General features: G+C 36.1%; 1 protein-coding gene across 1 annotated transcript in view; it reads left to right on the top strand.

Annotated features, from left to right (window-relative positions):
* The first annotated feature begins 1,273 nt into the window (after window positions 1-1,273).
* Window positions 1,274-18,324, top strand: part of ing5b (inhibitor of growth family, member 5b) — a 38,684-nt gene continuing 21,633 nt past the window's right edge. Inside the window, exon 1 of the mRNA XM_073873949.1 lies at window positions 1,274-1,307. The gene's annotated coding sequence lies outside the window, so the exon portion shown is untranslated. The remainder of the gene's footprint in view (window positions 1,308-18,324) is intronic.

The following is an 18,324-nucleotide window of genomic DNA, read 5'->3' as shown; positions in this document are numbered from 1 at the left end:
ATCTGCGTTTGGGTTCTTCCTTTTATTACCACAATCCGGTTTATACGTACCGTGACAAGTAATACACAGCAGAGTCAGACACATGAAGATCCTGAATTGTCAATGGAAATGATTTTGAAGATGTGCTGAAATGTCCATGAAATCTGTCTTTGAACTCTTTATCAGTATCAAATCTGTTCAACATGTACTTTGGGAATTCGTTCACCCTTTGCTGGTACCAGAAGAGATATGGTGATGTATCTATGGTTTTAAATGTACATGTGATATTTACAGCTTCTCCTTCAAAAGCTGTTTGAAATCTTTTACTCTGGTCAACACTCTCCTGAGACTTACAACCTGAAATAAAATGTAAAACAGCATTGAGGATCTTTGTTTTTAAGAGAATTGCATTTTATTTACCACAGATGTAATTTAAAAAGATACTAAAACAAAAATGATAAATGTTCTTACCAGATTCATGAGCTGTAAGTAAAAGAGCAATAATCATCCACTTTGCCATTACTGCAGTGAGATAAAGAGAGTTTGTGATCTGATGTGAGTCTCTGTGTAATTTGTTTCTCTTGATATTCTAAGCAACATCACAGCTTCACCTTTAAATTTAAAGGGGTCATATGATGAAAATGTTAGCATTGCCACTTTGTAGGTTTGAGCAAAAATGTGTCGTTTTGGGTGTGTTTTTTAAAATGCAAATGAGCGGATGAAGTGCAAACACTGATCACAATGATGGTGGTTTGTTTTAATTGAAACTCTATTGTGCTGTCAAGTCCAAAAATGTGTCGTTTTGGGTGTGTTTTTTAAAATGCAAATGAGCGGATAAAGTGCAAACACTGATCACAATGATGGTGGTTTGTTGTAATTCAAACTCAATTGTGCTGTCAAGTCCTTCTTTTCTCTCTCTTTCTTTCTGCACTAAACGGCAGTGCAGTGGTTGGAGAGTTCAGATTAAGGAGGCGGTATTATTCTAATAAGATATCCTTATGACATCATAATGAAAGCCAAATTTCAATGACCTATTTTTGCTCACACCTACAAAGTGGCAATGCTAACATTTTCATCATATGACCCCTTTAAGCGATGTTTCCCCCTAGTGGTTCAGATGTTGTATGTGCTGAAATGTTTTGAGATAACCTATGAAATAATTTGCAATATTTAGTGTTGCAAACCACAAAACACTATAGTTGATTGGAACGTAAATGAGTTTATTGGTTGATGTGACATTTACTGAAAATGTTCAAACTGATTATAAAATATATTTTATTATCATTTCAGGCTCTTAAAAAAGACTGAAGGGATTGCGCCACCCAGTGGTGAGTTTAAAAAGGGAAATTTGATTTATGCTGCAGTGCAAAAAAGGTAGTATTTTTAAAATTTAAATGACTATTAGATTAAAAATGATTGACAAAAAATGTAATTTGCTTTACTATAACATCTGCATGGCCGTCACCAGCATTGAGGCCACCAAGGTCCAGACATCTGTACATTTTTCATATTAAAAAATAAAATGTGAAGTTATCTGAATGACTAATAAATCATTTAAAACGACTCATATTGGCATCCGGGTATATAATTAAGTTTGAACAGTTTACTGTATGGTTTAGCATAAAACTGAGATGTACTCAAGCAGCTGGCGGCTTCTAGTAAATAGTGACTCATAATAGCAGAGTTAAGTGCACTTAGATGTTCATAATGACACATTTTTGGTATATTAACTACAAAAATAGTCCACAAAATAGTACATTTACTGTATTTTATTGCACTTTTTTCTCCTGGGACAGCATTTGCTAACTCTTAACAACCCTTGGCCTCACTCGTTTTCAAACCCTGGCTACGGCCATGAACATCTGTATTCTTTAATACTTCATTCAATTATATATTTTATGGAAACAAAAAGTCAAGAAATGGCATAAAAACTCTGAGTTGATGATTGTTTGTGCTGATGGTTGACTGTTCATGCAGTGATGGATGAAACAGAAAACATCCAGACAGCAATCTGCCCATAACAATAAGCTTATGGCCATATAATACACATTCACAAAATATCTGCATACTCTCACCACATCAATAATGTTTTGCTGAAGGTAAATGATCACAACAGAAAGATTGAGTGCTTCCTCTGTTATTGTATGAGTGTTGAATGTGTTTTAGTCACAGTGGGCCGCAGAGCACAATAATACACAGCAGAGTCAGACACATGAAGATCCTGAATTATCAGAGGAACTGAATCTGACTTCACTTCAGAGTGAAATCTCTTCTGAAACTCAGTGCCATTATCTCCTCCATATTTACTTCTCCTCAGGATGTATTTAGGAAAGTCATTTAGTCTCTGGATGTACCAGAAGAGCTCCGGTGTTACTGAAGCTGATTTGTATTTACAATGTAAAGTTACTGATCCTCCTTCAGACTCAGTGATTTGTGTTTCTGGCTGATCAACTTTCTCTTCTCCATGACAATCTGAAGGAACATAGAAATACATTTATTACATGACTTACAGTATAATAATGATAAAAACACCCTAAAATACTGGAAATAAAAAATAGAGATTAAAAAGTTGCTTTAGTTACCATGACAAATTGATGCTAAAATCACCAACTTCAACAACCAAAGTGTCTTCATTTCGATGCAGTGACTTAAACAGGAGGAAGAGATAAATCAGTCAGTGAGTTGTCAATGACAAATGGGATGGAAAATAGCAAGGAGGGAAGTTGTGTGTCAGCAGTGTTTGTACAGCGCCCTCTTCGGGATTTTATTGTAAAGTCTCTGTGAGGTTCCAAAATTCCCTTTAGTCTCTGTTGCTTATAGTTTTATTGGACAAGTCAACGGTTGTCATGGTAACACACCTGGCGTTCCTGTCTATGTTTATCAGTTTGGCTAGTAGCTAAAGTGACCTCTGGAACAAATAACTTGTCAAAAATGTGTCAGTTTTCTAAAGATGAGGGGAGATGGCGAGTATGGATCATTGTGTTCTTTAACCTTTATTTTTACAGGCATTAAGAACAGTTTCTTTTTTACAATGGTTACTTGACAAGTGGAATAACCACTTAGGGAAAGGAAAGTAGGTCTAAAATGTGTGAGGAGAGGTTTGGCAGCCAGGCAAGATTGCAGGATCTGTATCTAACTTTGTATACATTCATTTTACACAGTAATGTTAGCTTGGTGTAGTAGTTGACTCAAGGTTTTATGGGTTTCACATGTAGGGTATAATATTAGACGCTGTGGGTCTCGGGTAATGTAAAATGAATGTGTTGTTTTGGCCGAACAGACCAGAGAAATCCCAAACTATCTTGCATGTGTACATTGTGTCCTTTTCCAACCCACCCTCTGTTTGCCAGGAGCGCTTGTGACATCATGTGGCTGGGGGTAAATTTTTGCTGAGCTTGATCTTTCAGTCAATTTTGAATGCTCATTATAGCGGTTACCTTGGTGTTGTCGTCAGATAAAAAATGAAAATAAGTAGAGCAGTGGAAAAAATTGGTTACGAGGCCACTGGGACTTCTTTCTGTCTGCCTGGTGCATGCGGGGCTGCAGACTGCACATATGTTGGTGCTGCTTACATTCGGGTTAAAAAAAATTGCCACTGGGTCAGACTTGAGTCTAATTTTGTGTTTTATCGGGTCAGGTCTTTCTGATTTGGATCATTTTGGGTAAATTTCTTTAGACACAAGAAGACCTCTAGTTGACACACTTATATGATTTGATTTACTTGTTTATAATAAGTTATTTATTTTGCTTTTTATCAGAAATAATCTATTCTAGAGGGATTCAGGGGCCTCATTTAAAAAAATGCTGCGTAAAAACCATCCTACATTTGATCTTACGATCATTTAACAAGAATGCGTACGTGTGATTTATAAACCAAATGTACGCGCAGAAAACGCACGTACCCCTTTCAAATCTATAAATCGCAAATGTACTTGAACTTGTGCATGCAGCCGAGCTGTTTCAGATTTCTGCCTTTAAACGATGCGTAATTAATGTCAGACATATAAAAGAGCGCTTGTCAATGTTTAAACCCAATTTCAAACAGCAAAATGGCTTAAATTTCAAGAAACCTGCAGCAATCAGACAAGCAAAAGTTTGTACGTCTGCTCAGACCCTGACGTGACGCTAACACTTTTCCACGTCAAAGACAGTTTTTATAAATATAGACTTTGCAGTGGATTTTTGCCTACACACACTTTCCCACATAGCAATGTTGTTCCGGCCCAGCTTCGGACCACACAACCAGTTTTCCTCGGCCCACATACAACGAAGAATGACGGCCCTACAATGGCCCAGTTCTGGATTACAGACAATAGCACATAACTGGCACAGACCTGGGCCAGAACAGGCCCTACAAACAAGCCTACGATGGCCCTTGCATAGGCAGCCCTCACTTAGCCCCCAGGAAGTCCTTATGCAGCAAAATCCCCAGAGTTAAATAAACACTGCTGGATGTATATATTGTCCCAATCTTACAGAGTGTTAAAAAGTAACACTGAAGCAGAATTAAAAGCTTTGTTATCCTCTCTCTCTCTCACCATCTCTGTCTGAAACCTAAAATTGCATTTTACATCTTACTTGTAGAGTCATTTTCATACTTTAGGTTTAGATTTGGTCCATTTAAAGTCACCCTTATTGTGATTAGTGTTTGTTTTAGTTTAACTTGACTCTTGACTCTTCCCTTATTTAGTTTTTTGACTGCTTTAAAGGGGTCATATGATGAAAATGTTAGCATTGCCACTTTGTAGTTTTGAGCAAAAATGTGTCGTTTTGGGTGTGTTTTTTAAAATGCAAATGAGCGGATGAAGTGCAAACACTGATCACAATGATGGTGGTTTGTTGCAAATTCAAACTCAATTGTGCTGTCAAGTCCTTCTTTTCTCTCTCTTTCTCTCTGCACTAAACGGCAGTGCAGTAGTTGGAGAGTTCAGATTAAGGAGGCGGTATTATTCTAATAAGATATCCTTATGACATCATAATGAAAGCAAAATTTCAATTACCTGTTTTTGCTCACACCTACAAAGTGGCAATGCCAACATCTCCATCATATGACCCCTCTAATACATGTTGTTTACAGCAGGGAAAAGACAATAGAGCAATTAATTGATGCTGGTTAGCACTGTTAATAAAGTCTAAACATCATCAACTAGAAAACGTATGTATTAATTTAAAGGGGACATATTATCAAAATCTGACTTTTTCCATGTTTAAGTGCTATAATTGTGTCCCCAGTGCTTCTATCAACCTAGAAAATATTAAAAAGATCAACCCAATAACTTGTGATGTCAGAATAAGGTAATACCGCCCCCTTTATCTGCACTATCCAACCAAAGCACAACCATTTAGTATGGAGAGAAAGAGAGAGATAAAATATTTCACAGCACAATTAAGTTTCAATTGCAACAAACCACCATCATTGTGATCAGTGGTTGCACTTCATCCGCTCATTTGCATTTTAAATGACACACCCAAAACGGCACACTTTTGCTCAGACCTATTTTAGACTTAGTTTTCATCTTTAAAAAAATCTCATAATATGTCCCCTTTAATGTTTGAACACTTATCAGAAGCATCTTTCTCTAACAATAAAGTGATACTACAGTATCTCTCTCATATCAGTTTGTTATTCTGAAGAATTTTGAAACACTGACACTTAAAATTGACCGGTTTGTCATGTAGACAGACAAACATCAAGAATCAGAGTATGAATCACAATGATGGTGACAATAAAATTATAAACTTCATGCTGCAATGCATGCTGGGTATCAACACATTACAAATCTCATCCAGGACTCTCATCATGCACCGCAGCATGGATAAATAATTAACTTTTTACTATTTTCTTTGTCACCATGGTTGAGATTCATACTCTGATTCTTGATGTTTGTGTGTCTACATAACAAACTGGTTAATTTTAAGTGTCAGTTAGTGATGGAAATTTTCGTTCATTTAGGTGACTCGTTCATTTTCAGTTCGTTCACCAAAATGATTCGTTCAGACTCGTTCACTGATTCGTTCAGTGACCATTTCTTAATTTTACATAAATACGGCAATAGGTGGCGAAGATGTGTGTCATATGTGTTATAAGACAATGAAAGACTTGCAAAAACTCATTAGTTTTTAATAAAGCTCAAATTGTAAAATAATAACCATAATTTTATCAAGCTACAGAATATATTAAGACACATGTACATTTATAGTACATCTAATCTGGATTTGTTGTAAATAAAGACTCCCGTGCATGCCTCCTCTGGTTCAGTCAGTCATCAGATCCTCGTTCACGAATCATATAATTTCGGTCATGTCGTTCAAGACTTCATTCAGACGCAGATGACTGATTTAAATTCAGTGAAAGGGTGGATTAAACTATATAGATATATAAAACTATTACACAGAAAACTTGTACCAGTCATTCAGTTTGTTTAAGAACGCGATCCCTCTCTCTCTCTCTTTCTCTCTCGTTCATTCAGACTCAAAACAGCGGCTCGGTCAGTGAAGGGTGTATTCATTAAGTACGTTGAGCCAATCATATGCTCGGCCACAGCTTATACTCGATTGCCATTGGCTCGTAGTTTTGTCACTCTTTGAAGGCGGAAAGAAAGCCGCGCTTCATTTGTCCGTGCTCCTCAAGAAGGGAGGGAAATTTCACTGAACGAGAAATATGAGTCAATGGATGGCGTGAACGAGAGCGATTCGTTCACCTAAAAGATTCGTTCACGAACGTAACATCACTAGTGTCAGTGTTTCAAAATTCTTCAGAATAACAAACTGCTATGAGAGAGCTGGATTTCATACTGTAGTATCACTTTATTGTCAGAGAAAGATGCTTCTGATAAGTGATCAAACATTAAACTAATACATACATTTTCTAGATGATGATGTTTAGGCAAGGCAAGGCAAGGCAAGTTTATTTGTATAGCACATTTCATACACAAAGATCATTCAAAGTGCTTTACATAGAAATGAGAAAACAAAAATCAAAGAAACATGCATTTAAAATATCAATTAAAAGAAAATAAATGTGATTTTAATAAAAACTGTTTAAATGTGTGAAAAAGAGTAAAACAGGAATAAAAGTATAAAACAGTTACAAATAAGAATAAAATCAAGAGAAATAGAAAATAATTAAAACAGTGCATATAAAATATAGTGCAATCAGTTCGGACGCGGCATAGTGCTCATTCAGTAAATGCATAGCTAAACAGATGTTAGACTTTATTACCAGTGCTAACCACCAGTGTTGGGGGTAACGCATTACAAGTAACTTGAGTTACGTAATAATATTACTTTTCTGAAGTAACGAGTAAAGTAACGCATTACTTTTTAAATGTACACATTAATATTTGAGTTACTTTTCAAAAAAGTAACTCAAGTTACTTTTTTAGTTTAATTAATTTGATTAAAAAATATGTACTGAATTAAACTAAACGTATGCACTCTCTGTGCCTGTGTGGAAACAGTTCGAGTCAGAAACTGAGATGGCAGGCCAGAGCTAAACATTTTTGTGATGAAATATGCAATTTCTGAATGCGTCATAAAAACACCTGCAAGGCCTGAAAGAGATCAAGTTTAGCCAAGAAAAAGTAACGCAAAAGTAACTAAAAGTAACGTAAGCATTACTTTCCATGAAAAGTAACTAAGTAATGCAATTAGTTACTTTTTTGGGGAGTAACTTAATATTGTAATGCATTACTTTTAAAAGTAACTTTCCCCAACACTGCTAACCACCATCAAAGAATTGCTCTATTGTCTTTTCCCTGCTGTAAACAACATGCCTTAACAACACAACATTAAAGGAGTCAAAAAACTAAATCAGGGAAGAGACAAGAGTCAAGTCCAACTAAAACAAACACTGATCACAATAGGGGTGACTTTAAATGGAACTAAATCTAAATCTAAAGTATGAAAATGACTCTACAAGTAAGATGCAAAATGCAATTTTAGGTTTCAGACAGAGATGGTGAGAGAGAGGATAACAAAGCTTTTAATTCTGCTTCAGTGTTACTTTTTAACACTCTGTAAGATTGGGACAATATATACATCCAGCAGGGTTTATTTAACTCTGGGTATTTTGCTGCATAAGGACTTCCTGGGGGCTAAGTGAGGGCTGCCCATGCAAGGGCCATTGTAGGCTTGTTTGTAGGGCCTGTTCTGGCCCAGGTCTGGGCCAGTTATGTGCTATTGTCTGTAATCCAGAACTGGGGCATTGTAGGGCCTCATTCTTCGTTGTATGTGGGCAGAGGAAAACTGGTTGTGTGGGCCGAAGCTGGGCCGGAACAACATTGCTATGTGGGTTACGATCAAATCTGTGCGTACGCATGCTTTATATATGAGGCCCCTGTTGTGATTGATTACTTGTGGAAGTCTACCGGAAGTTAAGTTTGGCCCACAAAAGCTGTTTGTTTATGTTGTTGCCACTAAAACCATCTATAATTGATCTTAAAAGGTACCTCCACCATGCAGACTTGTATGCTTTAATATTTTACATTTGCCTTCAACTACTAAAATTCATTGATAAAAACACATGAAATATATTCATAACTTCAAAAAACCCCAACATGTAATACTTATTTTAATCCATTATGTTTTGATTTTTGAAATTGATGACATGAAATGTTTCTTGTGAAATATTACTACAGTTTACTATAGTAAATACTATGGTATCGTCTATAGTTTTCCATGAGAGAATTTTTTATTATCCACTCACACATTCTTACCTCTGAGATCGCCTTAATTCTGATTTTGTTTCGTTATGTTTTCTGTGTTATTCTTCATTTGATGAGCTGAACAGAAGACCTGATGCTGTAATAGTCTCTGTGTTTATAACTCTCATCTTCTGTTTCACATTCTTTTATATTCTACTGATAAAAGACTTCAGTTTATCATGTTTACCTTGCTGTATCGTTCGGAGAACAGGTTTTATTGAAACCATTTTACTATAGTCATGAAAAACAAAATGGCAGCCTCAGAATAAAAAAGGTTTTTTTTTCAAGTTTATTAAAACTATGCCATTTGTGCCGTTTTTATTGTCACATTCATATCGCCAATCCCAGTTTTAATCTATTAAACCATACATGGGTTTATTACCGGGGTACCTTTTAAAAAGTGAAACATGAAACATGTTTACGCTAAAGGGGTCATGGCGTGAAAATCTGACTTTTTCCATGTTTAAGTGCTATAATTGGGTCCCCAGTGCTTCTATCAACCAAGACAATATGAAAAAGATCAACCGAGTAACTTAATTTGAGTAAGCCATTTTCTGCAAGCGTGTGAAAAATTAGGTTGTTTAGATTTCGCCTGTTTTGTGAGGTAGGTAGCAAGGTGAATTACAATAATACCGCCCCCTATATCTGCACTATCCAACCACAGCACTGCCATTTAGTGCAGAGAGAAAGAGGGAGAAAGGAAAGACTTGACAGCACAATTGAGTTTCAATTACAACAAACCACCATCATTGTGATCAGTGTTTGCATGTCATCCGCTCATTTGCATTTTAAACGACACACCCAAAAACGGCACACATTTGCTCAGGCCTACAAAGTGACAATTTTAACATGCTGTAATAAATTATCTGTGTGGTATTTTGAGTTATACATTCAGACAATATTTATTTTACACCTTTAAAGGCGCCATGGCATGAAAATGTTAGCATTGCTACTTTGTAGGTGTGAGCAAAAATAGGTCATTGAAATTTGGCTTTCATTATGATGTCATAAGGATATTTTATTAGAATAATACCGCCCCCTTAATCTGCACCATCCAACCACTGCACTGCCATTTAGTGCAGAGAGAAAGAGAGAGAAAACAAGTACTTGGCAGCACAATTGAGTTTGAATTACAACAATCCACCATCATTGTGATCAGTGTTTGCACTTCATCCGCTCATTTGCATTTTAAAAAAACACACCCAAAACGACACATTTTTGCTCAAACCTACGAAGTGGCAATGCTAACATTTTCATGCCATGGCCCCTTTAAATAACATTGAAGGGATGGCGCCACCCAGTGGTGAGTTCAAAAAGTACAATTTGACAAATTCTGATGCTGGATTATGTACATATACCTGTTAAAAATAACACAACACAAAAAGTATTATTTTTACAATGTAAAATACTATTGGATTAAAACATTTAGGCAAAGTTAACAAAACAAGCTACTAAAAAGTCTTAACTAAAAACAACAGCAAAAATTAAATAGTTTGACAGATCCTTTATTCATGAACCAATGCATGCTGGGAGTCATAAGCTGCTTTCACACCACTTAGTTTTTGGCATATAGAAATGAGTATTGGGACGATTGCCTTAAAACAAAAAGGTTTCATGGCACTGTAAAGACTCTGAAGTGATGAATTGTTTGTGCTGTTGGCTGATTGTAGATCAGGGCAAACAGCAGCAGAGCTCGTGCAGTGATGGGTGATACAGAAAAGACCCAGGTAGCAATCTGCCCCAAACAATAAGCTTTTGTCCATATAATATACATTCAGAAATGTCTGCATACTCTCACCACATCAATAATGTTTTGCTGGTAGTGAATGTAAATGATCACAACAGAAAGACTGAGTGCTTCCTCTGTTATTGTATGAGTGTTGAATGTGTTTTAGTGACTGTGGGCCTCAGAGCACAATAATACACAGCAGAGTCAGACACATGAAGATCCTGAATTATCAGAGGAACTGAATCTGACTTTAATTCAGAGTGAAATCTCTTCTGAAACTCAGTGCCATTATCTCCTCCATATTTACTTCTCCTCAGGATGTATTTAGGAAAGTCATTTAGTTTCTGGATGTACCAGAAGAGATCTGGCTGCCCAGAAGCTGTTTTAAATTTACAATGTAAAGTTACTGATCCTCCTTCAGACTCAGTGATTTGTGTTTCTGGCTGATCAACTTTCTCTTCTCCATGACAATCTAAAGAAAGATGGAACTACATTTATAGCATGACTTACAGTATAATGATGATATGAAACTGCCTGAAATTTGGAAATCAAAAAGAAAAAGTTGCTCTAGTTACCATGACAAATTGATGCCAAAATCACCACCTTCAACAACCAAAGTGTCTTCATTTTGATGCAGTGACTGAAACAGGAGGAAGAGATAAATCATTGAGTGAGTTGTCAATGACAAATGGGATGGAAATTAGCAGAGAAGTAAGTTTTGTGTCAGCAGTGTTTGTACAGCGCCCTCTTCAGGATTTTATTAAAGGGGTCATATGATGAAAATGTTAGCATTGCCACTTTGTAGGTTTGAGCAAAAATGTGTCGTTTTGGGTGTGTTTTTTAAAATGCAAATGAGCGGATGAAGTGCAAACACTGATCACAATGATGGTGGTTTATTGTAATTGAAACTCTATTGTGCTGTCCTTCTTTTCTCTCTCTTTCAGAGTTCAGATTAAGGAGGCGGTATTATTCTAATAAGATATCCTTATGACATCATAATGAAAGCCAAATTTCAATGACCTGTTTTTGCTCACACCTACAGGGTGGCAATGCTAACATTTTCATTATATGACACCTTTAAGTCTGTGTGAGGTTCCAAATTTCCATTCAATCTCTGTTGTTTATTGGCTCCCAGCCAACATTGCTTGGTGGGGCCAATGTAGGCCCCATATGGGCTTGCAATATGGGCCCCAAGTTGGTTTGTCCGCGGGTTCCATGCTGGCCCCATCTAACTTAGCCCATATGAACCTTCTGTAAAAAACTAAAGCTAATGTGGACTAAACCAAAGCTAAGTATGGGTGTGGTTGAGTTGAAGAAGTGATGAAGTTAATTAGATAATGAAGAGATGAATAAAGTGATGATTGATCATTAATGATAACACCTGCTGTTAATAAACAGAATCACTAAAGAAAGATGAACAAGAAGAGAATAAAGAGAAAAGACCAGCAGAACCACAACAACTACAAAACATTCTATAAAATTTATTGGTGGAGTCAATGTAGACAGCAAAATCCTTAAATTATAAAAATACTTAAATTAATGCTGCTCAGTGTTTATTTAGGTCAACAGAAATGAAATAGTGTGGAGTTAATCTGTGACTTTATCTTCTCTATCACCATGTCTATTAGATTTTTCTGTTTTTGATCTCTTTGATTAGGGGTCATATGATGAAAATGTTAGCATTGCCACTTCGTAGGCTCGAGCAAAAATGTGTCGTTTTGGGTGTGTTTTTTAAAATGCAAATGAGCGGATGAAGTGCAAACACTGATCACAATGATGGTGGTTTATTGTAATTGAAACTCTATTGTGCTGTCAAGTCCAAAAATGTGTCGTTTTGGGTGTGTTTTTTAAAATGCAAATGAGCGGATAAAGTGCAAACACTGATCACAATGATGGTGGTTTGTTGTAATTCAACTCAATTGTGCTGTCAAGTTCTTCTTTTCTCTCTCTTTCAGAGTTCAGATTAAGGAGGCGGTATTATTCTAATAAGATATCCTTATGACATCATAATGAAAGCCAAATTTCAATGACCTGTTTTTGCTCACACCTACAAAGTGGCAATGCTAACATTTTCATCGTGTGACCCCTTTAAAGTCACCATCATGGTGATCAGTGTTTGTTTTAGTTCAGTGGTTCTCAACGTCATTCCCGCAGGCCCACCGCGCCGCACACTCTGCATGTCTCCCCAGTTCAACACACCTGACTCAAATCATCAGCTCATTAGTAGAGATTTCTATGAACTGAACTGATTGTGTTAGATGAGAGAGACATAGAAATTTTGCAGAGCAGTGGGCCTCCAGGAATGGAGTTGAGAAACACTGCCATATCCCATATGTCTCTTTCTACATACATTTGCCCGGTTGCACATCCAGCACCTCTGCTTCTAATTCGCTGCTATGTAGGTCAGGGGCCTCATTTATAAAGCGTTTTTACGCACAGATTTGATCTTAGACCGTGCGTACGCTCAAATCCACTCAAACGCTCAGATTTATAAAACTCTTCTTTGATGTGGAAAAGTACTTACCTCCACGTCAGGTTCCGACTTGACGGACGCACGTTTCCTTGTGGCAATATTGCAGTATTGCAGGTAGGCATATTCGAAAGTTTTTGTTTTGTACCTTTTGTGGTCAACATACAGAAACATTTTTTCATTTGTTTTGGAGTTGTCCGTATTCAAAAAAAAAAATTGGTTAGATTTGTGCTCTTTTGTTAGAATTCATATTTTGCTCAGACTTTGTTTCGAAAATATTTAATTTGTTTTTGTCTCTTATGGTATCTTATTACATCAGGAATATTATTTGATTAATGTGTTACTTTTGTTTTAAACGTTTATTATACATAAATGTAAATATGGTGATTATAAACCATTATTCCGTATTTTTCTATTAGACAATAGGCTACCTAAAATCTATTAATAATCTGATAAACAAGAAAGCTGCTAAATGTAATAATGTATATCAGCATTTCCATGTTTTTATTTAATTCTTTTTCTCTTTCATCCCCTGGCTAATGTAAAAAGTGTTGAATATGTTTAAAAAAAAAGAAAATAAATATTCAAAACTTTTACAGCGTCAACATTGTCTGTATAAGAGTTTAGACCGGGCACAAAAAACCATAACCGAAGTCCCTGCACGTTGTGTCCGAGCCCGGCCCGACCGACACATTACCGACAATGTTTTAATAGTGCGCCGTGACGTTCTCAACTACAATTCAGAGTTGTTTGAATTACAGAAATTTGTTCAGAATTATCTTAATGAACTAATGCAACAAGGAGGAAGCATGTAAACTGCGCTGTTTGTTTATTCAGAATAGAAACATGCAACAATGATGCACACAGAAAATGAACAAGAATGAAGTGTGGAGAAGGCCTACTAGGCTACTCCAAAATAATTTAGCAAGGTTTTAGAATATATTTTAAACAAAATATGTTGGCCTATTTTGATATTTTAAAATGTAGGCCTATTCTAATGCAAAAAGATGGCGCCCACCCAGCTAAATGAAAAAAGTTCTAAGAACGTTCCCTGAAAGTTCCCAATGTTCCCAAAAACGTTCTGCCAACGTAAAAAGTGTCCAGTTTTCTTTAAGTTCTAGGAACGTTTCTGTTGTCTGAACGTTAGAGGAATGTTACATTTTACCATTTTTAAACCTTATGACAGTGTCATGTTTTGATGTTCACGCAATGTTTGGAACAACGGCTGTTTATTGTGTTGACTTGTTTGGTTGTTGTGTGGATGTTGGAGAAACATTGCATTTTATTATTATTATTTATTTTATAAAACATTATTCCTGAATGTTCAGTAAATATATTGCTTTAGAAAACACAATTCACTTATTAGGTTTAGATGTTGATGTTTGTTTCATTTATTGTCACCATTATTGTGATTAGTGTTTGTTTTAGTTGGACTCTTGACCCTTGACTTTTGCTTGCTAGTTTTTATCCTAGTTGTGTTAACTTTTTGTTAATACACCACATTTGTCATGAAAAGTTAATAGTGTAATTCTGTGGTGCTTGGGACATAATGGTAAAGATCATCACCTGATTAATTTAATAGTCAAAAGTTTATTTTCTGTCAAAAATGTAAATGAGATCCAGCACTTTCACAGCAGTTTGTCATTAAGGAGTTTAAGAAACTTTGGACAAAAAATATCTGGTGTATAATTGGGATGTACAAACATCAAGAATCAGAGTATGAATCTCAAAAATGGTGACAATTAAATTAAAAACTTCATGCTGCAATACATGCTGGGTATCAACAAATTACAAATCTCATTCAGGATTCCCAACATGCACTGCAGCATGGATAAATAACGATTTTTTTTAAACAATTCAGAAATAATGCTTTATAAAATAATAAAATGCAATGTTTCTCTATCATTTACATAACAATCAAACAAGTCAATATAATAAACAGTTGTTGTTTTAAACATTGTGTGAACATTAAAACATGACATTGTCATAATGTTTAAAAATGGTAAAATGTAACATTCCGTCTGAAAAACCCAAACTAAAGGTTTGATCCGGATCAAAACCAATATTGGATTACATGATCTAATCCGATTATGTATTATGTGCTGCTTCACACTGACTGCACTTTTAACTCAAGTCACTTTTACTTCTGTTTTATTCTTTTTAACATTTTAAAGTGTTTTTATTGAAATCACATTTATTTTGTTTAATTGTTATTAAACTAAAGGTTGAGGAGTAGGTATTATTAAATACCGACTCAGGTTGTAGCCTGTAAGGGGTGAAAGGCCCGTGGATGAAAGGTCCATAAATACTGTTAATGGCGGTGTAAGTTAACAGAATTAATTAAAAAGGTTGGAGGCCTTTAACACATTAGGTGTTATAAAATACCAACTTGGTTGTAGCCAAAAGGAGTGAAAGGCTCTTGGATGAAAGGTCCATAAATACTGTTAATGGCGGTGTAAGTTAACAGAATTAATTAAAAAAGGTTGAGGATTCCTTTAATACATTAGGTATTATAAAATACCGACTCGGTTGTAGCCGAAGGGGGTGTAAAAGCACCCCGTGGATGAAAGGTCCACGAATACTGGAAAGAAGAAGTGACATCTTAATGTGATTTGTATTGTTGATATATTGTTGTTATTTTTTGTGACATTTCTGACTCCAATCCTCAGGTCACTTTTACTTCTGTTTTATTCTTTTTACCTTTTTAAAGTGTTTTTATTAAAATCACATTTATTTTCTTTAATTGTTATTCTAAATGTTCATGTGTCTTTGTTTTTATTGTGATTTTATTGTGTATCTATTATTTTTACATTTTCTTTTTCTCTTTTATATATTGTTTTCTCATTTCTATGTAAAGCACTTTGAATGACCTCTGTGTATGAAATGTGCTATACAAATAAACTTGCCTTGCCTTGCCTTGCCTAATCCGTTTTTTCTTTTGAAAAACCCATTTTCAAGATTTGATCCAATCCGTTATCCAAAATCCTAGTGGATTACTTTTGAAAAACCGGGCCCTGGGGGCACGTAGGAGTTTTCCTTACTCAATCATGTTCTGAGGGCAGAAAGAATGTGATTGGTTCACAAAACGACCAATCAAAATGCTCGTTACTGGTTTAATCCCTCAGCGGAGCCTCCAAGGCAGTGAAGCAGTTCGAGCTCACCGTTGGTCAGATGAGTAGTGCAGATATGGTAAGATAGGAATGAGACTGTTATTGAATTCAGCTCGAAACGTTTCCAGCATTTAAGTGATGCGTTTTCACGTGTCCGTGGCACGACATTCTTTTTCGTGCCAGTTTCACGTATTGGTTACTCAATTGTTTTTCCTATTTTCTTACCATTGTCGCTTGGGATTGGGGTTAGAACAACTTTCTTTTACATAAAATGACATTCTCACCCTAACCCAACTCCAACTCCAAGCAAGAACAACTTAATTTTCTGACAAATAAATGTATAAACAATGTCATTTTAACCCAAACCCAACTTTATCCTTGCGTGAGAATAGTTTAAAAATGTGACGAAAACCACAAATCTAACCCCAATCCCAATCGACAATGGTTTGAAAAAAGGAAAAAAAATTGAGTAACCAATTCGTGAAACTGGCACGAAAAAGAAAGTCGTGCCACGGACACGTGAAAACGCGTCACTTAAATGCTCGAAACGCTTCGAGCTGAATTCAAAAACATTCTCATTCCTATCTTACCATATCTGCGCTACTCATCTGACCAACGGTGAGCTCGAACTGCTTCACTGCAGAAGCTGCCTTGGAGGCTCCGCTGAGGGCTTAAACCAGTAACGAGCATTTTGATTGTTCGTTTTTGTGAACCAATCACATTCTTTCTGCCCTCAGAACATGTTTGAGTAAGGAAAACTCCTATCTACGCCCTAGGGCCTCATTTATAAAAGTGTGATGTAGGAACTATATCCTACATTTAATCTAAGACCATTTCTGAAATGATCGTACGTGTAATTCAGAGAAAAGGAGCGTACGCACAAAAAAACGTGCGTACGCCTCTTTTCCAGATGTGCAGTTTATAAATCACAAATGATCTTGAAATTGTGCGCAGCTGAATGTTCTTAGAACTCCGCCTTCTAAACGCCCCTAATTTAATTCATTAGTATATAAATATTAAATTATCAAAGGCCAAATTCTCTGACTGCTACAATGGCAGTGATCAAAAAACATCTTTGTTGTTGATTGCTTAAAGAGTAACTAAACCCTAATCCAACTTTTTTTAGTTACTGATCTGTAAGCATGATGGGTTATTAGTGCTGTTCATTGATTTTAGTAAGTTTTTGACATTTGGATATAAAGTGCTTCAATACTACAATATATGGTGTAAAAACGTCTGAGTGCTGCCCTCTTCAGGTTGAACGGTGGCTACTGCAGTTGAATTTCCCTATTGGATGTTGGGTCCAAAAAATGACTCGTGACGTAAGCAGGTTCAAGCTCACCACGCCCTTGTTACGATCTCACCACATACTTAGTTCGTCCCCTCTATCTCTGTTGGGATCTGCCCACTTTTCTTGCATTTTTCAAATATTGCCAGTGGGTGGAGTCAGGCTCTGAACAGGGGTTTAGTTACGCTTTAAAGGTGCTGTGTGTAAATTTTAGCGGCATCTAGTGGTGAGGTTGCGAATTGCAACCAACAGCCTAGTCACCCTTTGCTTTTGAAACACATAGAGAAGCTACGGTAGCTGCCACTGGACAAACACGCATCAGCGGAGACAACTTAGTAAAAAAATTGTCCGTTAAGGGCTTGTGTAGAAAAATGGCGGCACAAAATGGCGACTTACATGTAAGGGGACCCTGTTTGTATGTAGATAAAAAGGTCTCGTTCTAAGGTAATAAACATATAACGGTTCATTATGAAAGGTCTTTGTACACCCCTGATAATATAGATTTGTATATTATTTTGCATATCTGTCAAGAGATCCTTCTAAAAATTACACACTGCACCTTTAAGTTTTTAATATTTCTAAATTCTAAGATGAAAAATGTATTGACATCACTCGAGTTAAGGTGATTATTAGTGGACCTTTCAATTCACGCACAGTAAATTCCCCGGTGTTCATTTTAACACCGTTCGGTGTACAAAATGGAACCACCAGCAGGGTGTTAAAGTAACACTGAAGCAGTGTTGAAGTTAATGAGATAATGAAGTGATGATTAAGACATTAATGGTGAACACCTGCTGGTCATTCCGTGTAAAATCAACTACATTTTTTGGAAATTTTGATTTAATGACTCTTTTTCTGGAGAAAGTAATACTAAAAGGATAAAAAGCCTAAATATTAAATGCAATAGATGAATACAGCAAAATCCCCAGTTAAATAAACACTGTATATATGACTCCATCTTTCAGAGCGTTAAAAAGTAACACTGAAGCAGATTTAAAAGCTGCAATTTTTCACTTTTGCCCCTCTATCATCATCTCTGTTTG

Source organism: Misgurnus anguillicaudatus, chromosome 2 (assembly GCF_027580225.2).
Source record: "Misgurnus anguillicaudatus chromosome 2, ASM2758022v2, whole genome shotgun sequence".
NCBI classification, from domain to species: Eukaryota; Metazoa; Chordata; class Actinopteri; order Cypriniformes; family Cobitidae; genus Misgurnus; species Misgurnus anguillicaudatus.
The sequence above is the reverse complement of the archived record's forward strand: the minus strand, read 5'-3'. Positions and strand labels throughout refer to the sequence as shown.